This window comes from Fundulus heteroclitus, unplaced genomic scaffold (assembly GCF_011125445.2).
Source record: "Fundulus heteroclitus isolate FHET01 unplaced genomic scaffold, MU-UCD_Fhet_4.1 scaffold_153, whole genome shotgun sequence".
In the NCBI taxonomy this organism is placed as follows: Eukaryota; Metazoa; Chordata; class Actinopteri; order Cyprinodontiformes; family Fundulidae; genus Fundulus; species Fundulus heteroclitus.
The window spans coordinates 110064-120687 of NW_023396565.1; positions in this window are offsets into that span (position 1 = coordinate 110064).

Here is a 10624-nt window from a genome sequence, read left to right on the forward strand (position 1 = left end):
GTGAACCCCCTGGGGAAGCTTTAGAAGAAAGGTCGGCTGCTCCACCTAGCTGGTTGTTGCCGCTAGTAAAAAGTCTTCTGCAGAGGTGCATAAGCTGTTAAAGTTATTCTCTGCACCATCCCTGGGTCCACTACAAGTGCTGAGAGGTGTTCTCTCGTCCCTCCATCGTAAGACATATATGAGATCAACAATGACCCAGAAAAGACTAAATAGCTTGATGTGCGCCCACACACACAGGATCTTTTGACACAGTGGATGATTTGAGATAGCCAGGGACTTCATCCAGCACAATGACAGACGGAGACAGTTTTTCATGAATATTTAGAGCAGGGGTGAGTTTGACTTTTCTTTTTAAAGTATTTTATTCTGTAAATATGTTGTTAGCTGTATATATGATTGTAAGTGGAAATAAATCCGGGGCGTGTGTGCCAACACGTCAGAAATTTTTTTAATAAAAATTTGGTGCCGATTATTAATTATACCATGGCAGACACATTTATCATCTCAGGGACCACAGCCTATGAGAAAGCAATAAATTCTGTGTCTAAAAATAGATTGGGCTTGTCTTGTGTCATTGTTATGGGAGTTCTTGGTGGAATTCTAAACAATAGTAACTGAGTTCCCATCTTTACTAAATGACGAGACAGTGGTAATGACGTTCCAGCACCTTTATTAAGAAACAGAGCAGAGATCACATAGATGGAAAGTAATCGCACCCCACGGTTCTGCTGCGGTCTCCCTCTGCCCTGTCTCTGCCTGCCTCGCTTTTCGGGCTTCCCCTAATACTGCACCGTGGCCATGGTTTGAGACATAACAAAGACAGTCTATCATAGACAATAATCATTCTACGCAGCAATCAGCGTTGCACTCAGCAAACAGTGGATCTTATACACAGCCATCATGTCTCCAGGTCTCCAATGTCCAAGTGGCGTGAGGCTATAGTGACTTCAAAATAATAATTTTTATAACATTCCTCTCTTTTATTTTGATGATGGCGTCGTCAGCATCAAGACAAAACAAGATGGCCCATCACTTGAAAATGTGAACAAAGCACAGAGGAACTATTTCTGTAAACTTGTAAAGTGGGACCCAAAAGGCTCCCGTGTTGGAACCGGGCAGTGCTGGAACTTTTAGTACAAATCAACATGAATGCTTCAAAGAGCTTTAACACACAAGATCAAAGGTTTAGCTTTTATCTACAATTTAGGGTTCATCTAATTAGGTAATGCCTGTTTTAGGTACCTATGGCGCACATTAATTTTAAATTACATTAGACTAGATAAGCTAAACCTGTTCAGTAACCAAGGTCCAATCCGTCTACTCTTCCCACCCTGAATATCCTCCTACTCCTTTCTCCACTCACCCGTCCGATGGACAATAATCCACCACTCCAAACTTACAACACCAGGAGCAAAGGCAGGAGAGGTTCAGTGCGGGCAGGGGAACCCCAGAAAACGCTAACCCCTAGGGGGTAATAAAAACTGGCAAGGCCCCCCTCCCAGGAGATCTGCTCTCGGCCAATCTGAGCCTGAAAAACCCTGTATTGAATCTAAGTGTTAACATTACCCAGCTAGTATTAAAGGATCTTTAGAGCCAATCCATCCTGGTTCTTCCTATATCAAATCAAAAGGTGCATAAACCATAGATCTTTGTGTGTCTGAAGCAAACAGTTTCCATTTTTTCATAAACCCATATTGAACAACATGATGTAACATTAAAGTGTAGATCTCATAACACAAAAAAATCAAACATGTGAGTCAGTGGAACAGAGCAGTTAAACAAACAGCAACACAATAGGAGAAGATTCCAAAACGTCAAGAACGCAAAGTTAAGGAAGCCTTCAGGGCCTTACAGTGGCACAAGGCAGAAATTAATCTAATCGCGCTTAGGGTCTCTTCAGGCAACTCCTCAAGTTGAAGAATAAGGAATCAAAGTTCTCTGGCTTCTTCATCCCCAGTCCTCTTCTGGTTCCCCCTCTCAGGCTGGACAATTGAGCTGGATGGTAATAAGCGTTCAGTTCTGGATGGGGCACTGAGCATTTTATTTTGGCATTTCTCTCTAATAAAACACTTTGTGAGATGGTCTGCAGACACGAGTCCTTGTTCCCACTGGGGAACAGAAAAAAGGTGTAATTAGTGCTCTTATCAAAACCCCCAGTCATGTGTCATTTATTAAAACATCCTCCAAGCACTTTCACATTCAAGATATTTCTGTGCACAATTAATTAGCTCCCATAATTCTTCAATTTAATTATTAGTTAAAAGTATAATCTTTAATTTTAAATGTATCTGCAGTAAAATCATAATAATTCTTAACAGAATGCTTTCAATGTGTGTCTTAACTGCTGTTGCCTGACAGTTGAAGTTCTCTGCAACATAATTTCATCAACATAATTGTTTCATGACATTTCCCATTTTATTTGAAAACCCAACTGAGAAAAAGAAAGCCTTTCCCTGTGAAAATTTCCCTCTTTCTCTCTCTTTTTTAAAGAAAGAAAGTGAGGTGCTGTTCTGCACAGAAAAGACAAAATATTTACACCATGCTGTTACTGTTCAAGGATGCCAAGGTTCTACAAAACAAAACAAAGCAGTGAGCAGGAGAGAACAGGAGCTTTTTGAAAATGTTCTAACATTGTGGAACAACCAAAGATACTTAAGCAAATCAGAATTAGTTCCCAAATTAATCCTAAAATAAAGTAAACCTTACATTGTGTACATTGTGATTATTTATTTATTTACCTTCTTAAACTGAGGATTGAGGACTTTGATTAAGAAGTTCTTGGATGAACGCGCCTCTGCGTTCCTATTTGTCTAGGCCTCTGCAATCTGATCTATGATCTATGTATTCTGAGTGCCCGGTCGGAAGGGTTAAGGTTCTCTGAAGCTTTCTGTTTTCAGCAACCCTGAAAACCCCGAACCCTTTACAGTCAGTGTTAGGTGTCAGGTAACCTGTGGGACCACCTCGTCGTCTCTCTGGTTCCACCAGCTGTGTCAAGTCCACAACAGCGTCAAATCACAGCAGCTCGTCCCTGGGTGTCATGCCCCAGGGGTCTCCACACCCCACTGTGTGTGTGGAACGTCTCTCGTTGTAAGGATCTCACCTTATGTCCCGTTCAAGATGTTCTTTACACAACAGGAGTTCCAATGTGGGGTGTCTTTACTGCTTTGATGTTCCTCAGAGAAAACCTTCAGTCACTGATACATCTTCAAGCTGTTACCCTTTTATCATCACAGCTCCCCAACCATCCTGACCAGATCCAAAATGTCCCCATAATTTAATCTAATTAAATGGATCTTACTTATTTTCTGTATGTAAGACAATAACCATTAAATTATCCTGATCTAAAAGCCCTCAGGTTAACAGTTAGCTAAAACTCAGTGTTATGTGTTTTTGTTCTAGCCGAGAGATATTAAATCTCTTAAATAATGTAACCATTGTACACTGATGCTTTAATCCTAAATTTACCCATGTTAATTAGTAGAATGTGTCATTATGCTAATTTTATTGCAACCTTATCCACTTTAGCCAGTAACCTTTTCTTTGCGTTTTATTGAAGCCTGCCAGAATAGCAGAAATCAGCTTACTCTAAGATGTTCATTAAATGAAATGCTATTTAATAGTTCAGATTACTCTATGTATATAGTGAAACTAATTAATTCATTTATTTATTCAACTGTTGATATGATACCCACTTAATTTATTAAGTTGCTCTCTGATTCAATCAAGCTGCTTCTTTAAAAGTTTTTTCACCTTTACATAATCTTGATGTGTTTCGTAATGTGTGTTTTGTTTTAATTGTGTACAACAAAATCTGAAGTGAAATGCATGAAGTCGTGTCTGCAGAACTCATCTGTGTTTTTGTCGAAGGTTGTCCGATGCCTCAGTCATAGTCCTTCATTGCTGAACTCATGTCTGTGTTCAGCAGCCCAACATTCTCCTTCCCTTCAAGAGTCCATCCTCCAGTCCTCACGCCTGCAAACAGAATTAATTCTGCCAGCATTTTTTGCCAAAGAAACGCTCCATAGGTTGAAAAGAAATTACAGCAAAGCAGTCACAAACATTTTAACTACAGTGTTCCCTCTAAAATGACAACCATAAAAGAAATAAAAGGATAAAAAAACAAATAAATAAAACTTTGTCTCTGACAAAATAAAACTCAAAACTGGACCAGACTGAAGTCAATGACATCACCTTTTCTCCTTGTCCCAAGGATCAGTCCCCATGGCACTGCGGCACTGTTTCTGTATTCTCTCGCATCTGAGAATGTCTTAAATGAGACTAAATCTCCATGTTAGCACATTCGTAACATATTGACCAGGTTTCTTTGCAAAGAAAAAGAAGCAAAAAGATAGAGCTGTTAATAGCAGAAAGCAACAATTTTAAGACACCACCTTTCCCGCTGGAAGATCTTCTGGCATAACGTGGTCAAAACTAAGTATAATTTAGTGTCAAAATTATGACTCCTTACCGCACTGCTAAAACTGTCTTCTCAGAGCCTTCTGTTGGCAGAAAGGTGGCGTCTCCTTTAATCTGAAAGCAATAACTCAGAGAAAAACAAGAGTGTTAATAGCATGCAGTTAAAACCCTGGTTCCCTTAGTGTCACTTTAACGTGATGTTGTTCTTAGATCTATTCTCACCTTTCCTTTGAAACTTTGTTCAAAACACCTCCAAAAGAAAGAAAAAAAAAAGAAATTAACCAAAAAACTAAAACAAAATTGTCTTGCAAGGAGCACAATTATGTCTTTTCCAATATGACATAGGGTTTTTGACTTATTACAAACTTTTTTGATATCCTTCTGGTCCTTTGACCATGTGTATTTGCTATTAGTAATACTTTTATTCATATATAACTTTTCAATCTAAATTGGTCAAGGGTGAAACTTTAAAGCAATGATTTTCTCTTTTAGGTTTTTGACCTTTTAGTGTTTTTCTGTAAATGATAAGAGTTTTCCCCGTAATTCAGCACATTGAGAAGGCTACCCAAAACAAACCGATATTAGAATTAGAATTAGAATTTAACCCTTCAGAAGCTGGCTTTATTTTATTTCTCCCCCTGACATAGTTTTCGTGCTCCCAGGCCAGAACACACAGACCCAGCCTCGCCATAAGCATTCAGATGTTTACATCATGGTCAGATTTGTTTATCATATCTTTTGTCCTGTTTCAGGTTAAACTGTCCCTCCGAGGATCGCCTCAGCTCAGCATAACTAAAAACATCAGATGATTTTGTAACTGATGACACGTGTAACGTGGCCTTCTGATACTCTGACGCTTTTCAAAATTCTAATTAGTTGCATTCAAATTTCAAGTAAAAAGAAATAAAATAAATGAAAACCCTTAGAAAAGCAACCATTTTTAGTTTCATACAATTTGTTCAAAGCCAAAACACAGTTTTTTTTACATACATTTAAATCAAAGATCATGTATATCTAAACTTCTTTCACATGGACTGGTTTGTGATGAATCATTATTATTACAAGCAATGAGAGCTCAGTAATTTTAAATAACTTTAGGGCTAAAAACAAGGTATAGTATCTCTGCCTAAATTTGTAAAACAGTAAACTGAACAAGCTTTATGTAAAGCTTATTACCAGTTCCAATTTACTAACAAAGCTGAAATATTTCCGTTCAAGCCATGTTAATCTCTCCTTGTATCTATTTAATTTGGTCCGGATATTTAATGTGAAAAAACAAACGTTGTTATTGAAGTCTCTCTTTCTTTACCTTTTGTTAACGTAGTCCATGCTTAAAATGTCATTTGAATTACGGAGCTGCAGTTCTCCCAAAACAAATCAACATTTTGAAACCATGAACAATAATTTTAACCGAATTAATTCCCACAGATGAACGTTTAGTTACATGCGATACATACATAGTTACATAGAAATGATGACATTCAGACAGACAAACACGTGCAGGCCTGCTTTTTTCACTATCTTACACAGATCTGTGTTTTTCATATTTTTTAAACGTCTATGGCAATGCCGAAAGATGTTTTCAACGTGTTAAATTCCCGCTTAGTTTAAAAGGTGGAGAGCGTGCGCTGGCTACGACCCCCGAATGTTTCGTCCACACACAGTTTTAGGCTTCAGTCCCGCAAGAATACAACTCTGTGTCACGCAGACACCTGGACGCTTACCCATTTTTGAAAGTTATATGTCGTTATTAGCAGTTCAGAACACTTTTACCCATAACTGAAGTGTATCTTGTCAGTCCCCCTGTAAACGCTTCCCCGGTGCAACGTCCTTTTAGTTCCATTTCCGTTTCCTGTTTTTATTAATTTTATTCAATTTTTGCTTTTCTTTTTTTCTCTTAATTTTATTTTTATTATTTAGTAGCAGTACTGCAAGAAAATAAAATAATAGTAATAGTAATGATAACCCCTATGTGAGAAATGTCCATGTTTAATCAAATCATTTTAAATCATTTATGCATGTCATGCTTCTGGGCCCCTATTTTTTCAGCATGAAATCGAACGTCCCACCCTGGGGCTAGGCTTGACCCTGAGAAATCTGCCTTTGACCCATTACACGGACTCTTCTGCATCCAGCCTTTTTTTTCATTTATTTTTATTTATTTTATTCTTTTTTTATTATTATTTCTACTTTCTACAAGTGTGAAAGCTGATACAAACTTTAGTTCAGTCCACCATGTTTTTACACTATAGACATATGATAAACCTTAAAATTCCCAAATAGACGAGTTTAGTGATTGCTGGTTCTCTCTGTTTTGTATTGGTGTCACTTTTTAAAATTATACTACAGATTTTTGCTCTGCACAGATATTTCTTCACATAAAAATTCTGGATGTGTTTGAGTACAATCAGTGCTGTGTTTGTTTGCTAAGTGTGCATAGAAAAATGGCAGTGTTGAACTGGAATTCTTCAGGACAAACAAGTGTACTGTCACACCCGTGGATAAGGGCTCCACAAGTCTGTAGTGTAAAAATGGAGTGTAAAAAGCAGAACGAAGAGTCTCTAAAAGTGGAATGGAAAAAAGATTCTTAAGTTATAAGGCTCCTCTCCTGTGGAACCAGCTCTCAGTTTTGGTCTATGAGACAGACACCCTGTCTACTTTTAAGACTAGACTTAAAACTTTCCTTTTCTTACAAAGCTTATAGTTCGAGTGGCTTAGGTAACTCTGAGCTATATCTGTTAATCTTTGAAAAGTGTCCTGTCAGAAACAGAATCATTTGGAATAATTTCCCTTTGGGTAATTTTGGTAACTTTTTGTTGAATTCTCTACATGCTTATCTACAGTTGGTTCCTTTATGTTTTGGTGTAAGGTTAAGAAAATATTAATTCAGAACTGTCATTTTATGCTTGTTCATCTGATGGTTTTCCAAATCGCTAAATCATCCTTACTAAGGTCTACATGGTGTGGCATCTGAGTGTGCATATTTAATACATTTATCATACTTCATATTTGAAGTTTGAGTAATTTTTTGCAAGCATTCAAAAAATGTTAACCTGCAAAATTAAACAGCCAGTTTGAAGCTAACTTTATATCATTACTAATTAAAAGATTGGTTCATTTGAATAATTCTGTTTTAGGGTTACTTAATTTGAGCCTTTACTTAAAAAACTCCTCTTGAACAAGACCCACACCTATTACAGATCTATGCATAATCAGTGTATTTAGAAAATGCTGGAAAACGTTAGTATTAGCAGTATTAGCATTGACCTGTTTAAAGATTTGAAGTCAGTTTCAGAGTTCATCTGTCGAACCAACTCCCAGTTTCCGCCTGCAAGTATTCTCTCTGCCTTGCTGCTGGTTCTCCTGCTACCCGAGGGCTCCAAGTATTCTCTCTCCAGTCCTCCAGCTCCTGCCCATCCACCTGGTCCGTCTATCTTGCCAGTTCCTGCCATCACCATCCTCCTGCTCCAGCCCAGTACAGACTGTTGGTCATTCATCCTCCACTATCCACTACCTTCAAAAAACTTTCTAAACTAAGCTCTGTGTGTGTTATGTTCAGGTTCATCCGCAAAACATCAGTTACAATTTCAGTTCAATTCAATTTTATTAATATAGCGCCAATTCCTGCAACATGTCATCTCAAGGCACTTTTCAAAGTCAAAATCAATCATATTAAACAGATTGGGTCAGAATATACAGATTGGTCAAACATGTCCAGGAGGATATCCAGGAGGATATGGGAACCCTGTTGGTTGCATCAAAGTCTTGACAAGCAGCATTCACTCCTCCTTAACGAGCGTAGAGCCACAGTGGACAGTCGTCTGCATTGTTGTTGGCTTTGCAGCAATCCCTCATACTGAGCATGCATGAAGCGACAGTGGAAAGAAAAACTCCCCACTAACAGGAAGGGAAAACCTGTTATCATGTGATCTGTTAACAGAATGAGACAGGGATCGGCTATGATAATGATAGGTCCAAAATTATCCAGCCAGGCTTTGATGAGGATGATAGAATTTCTTTGAGCAAGTTCAACTCTTGGGTCATTTTGACCCAATTATTAGTGCATGTGTCACGTCAAAGAGCTAAGAGACAATTACTTAAGCAAACACATTCAAAATAACTTGTCTACCTTGTGGTAAAGTGCACAATGGATACAACTGTGGAGAAAGTAAAGAAAGCTAGATATTATGCTGTTATCATGGACAGCACCGCAGACATCAGTCACAATGAGAAGTTTTCCGTGGTGCTACAGATTGTGAATAATACATACATACATATATATATGTATGTATGTATGTGTGTGTGTGTGTGTGTGTGTGTGTGTGTGTGTGTGTGTGTGTGTGTGTATATATATATATATATATATATATATATATATATATATATATATATATATATATACACATATATATATATATATATATATATATATATATATCTATATATATATATATATATATATATATATATATATAGTCTCTTGTTCTGGCACTGGAGACAATATATATATATATATATATATATATATATATATATATATATATATATATAGTCTCCAGTTCTGGCACTGGAGACTGATCAGAACAGAGTTTAAATGGAGGTGAGAACAGGTGAAACCATTGAGAGTTAATTGCTGGCAGGGTGGAGACTGAACAGGTGTGCTGAGTACTAATTAGATCAGCTCCAGTGTCAGAAACGTTATATATATATATATATATATATATATATATATATATATATATATATATATATATATATATATTAGGGCTGTAAAAATAACGCGTTAATTTCGATTAATTAATAAAAAAAAAAATAGCGATTAAAAAAAAATAACGCAGATTAATCTGTGAGGTGCGCCTCCCCTGGGGGGGGGGGGGGCGCCAAAGAGTCACAGGGGAGGCGCGAGAAGACAAAGAAGAAGAAAGCGCTGCCGCTCAACTCTGTGAAACAGTGTAGCGATATTCGTGCCTTCTGTTTGAGCGCGCAGGAACCAATCCAAGCACGCAGTGAGACAACTCTCAATTCAATCTGAAAAACTCACAGAGAAAGAAATGGCAATTAGAAGAATTTTATTGACACAATAATTTAAGTCTTTGGCGCTCAGACCTCGGCAGGAACATTAATGCTGAATTATACTTTAATATGCATAAGTAGATGTATGAGAACAGGGATGTTCCCCCCAGGTCTGAAACTGGTGGTGGAGTGGAGATAGAAGAAGTTTGTTCAGTCCATATGATGATCTGTTTAAGAGAAATGTCCAACGTGATAAACACAGGTTTGCATGAACTGTCCAGGATGAGCAAGCTTGAAGCGACTGTGGAGAAGAAAAACTCCCCTTTGGGAAGAAACCTCTGGCAGAACCGGGCCCAACATGGTGGTCTTCTGCCAATAACGAGGAGATAGCGAGTGTTGAACACTGGGAGAAAACACTCTGATGGGTTGAGGATGGAGGAACGTCATGGAGCTAGATGGTGGAGAAGGGGTTGGGGGCGGGTTGAATCAGACATCTGATTTGAAATCAGACATGATGCAATGCTGTTTGCTTGCTGGTTAGCAGGCTGAGACGTGGATTTGAAGTTGCTTTTAAGATGAGCGCATAGTGCTGATTGGGCTTCATGGAGGTGCGGTCCGAAGCTTATTGGCTCACATCAGAGGCTGATCGGCCTCTCATTGGAAGCAGGCGATGAGTTTCTTCGATTGAACTTTCGTTTCAGCTTCATCACTCAAAACGGGTCTGGCACGGTTTGAAAAACTCTTCTCAACCCACTGTCCTCGCGCACACCTGCTCATTCCATGCTCAACACCAGCTGTGCGCTCGCTCGGCTGTTAAAGCCAATCACAGACAGCTTTTTTTTCATCCAAACTGCATTAAGATGAATTAAATCAAAATGCTGCAGCCTTTGGCAGAAATTACTAAACATCACTGAGGGAATGAAGAAAAATAAAAAGTGTAATATTTTAGCCTAAAATATTTAGGCTAAAGTATTTAGACTAAAATATTAGAGTTACTAAGTGAGGTGTGAAAAAGAGACTAGATGTTTTTGTCTCTTTTCTTTCCAGCTTCTGGGAGGTGATGGAAAAGTTTATTCTGATCATAATCATTATGAATGTCATCATTATTTAAAGAGCACTTTAACACGAGGTAAAACAAAGTGCCAAACCTCAGAAATACATCAGATAAGAGATAACTAATAAAATTCTTGTTTGT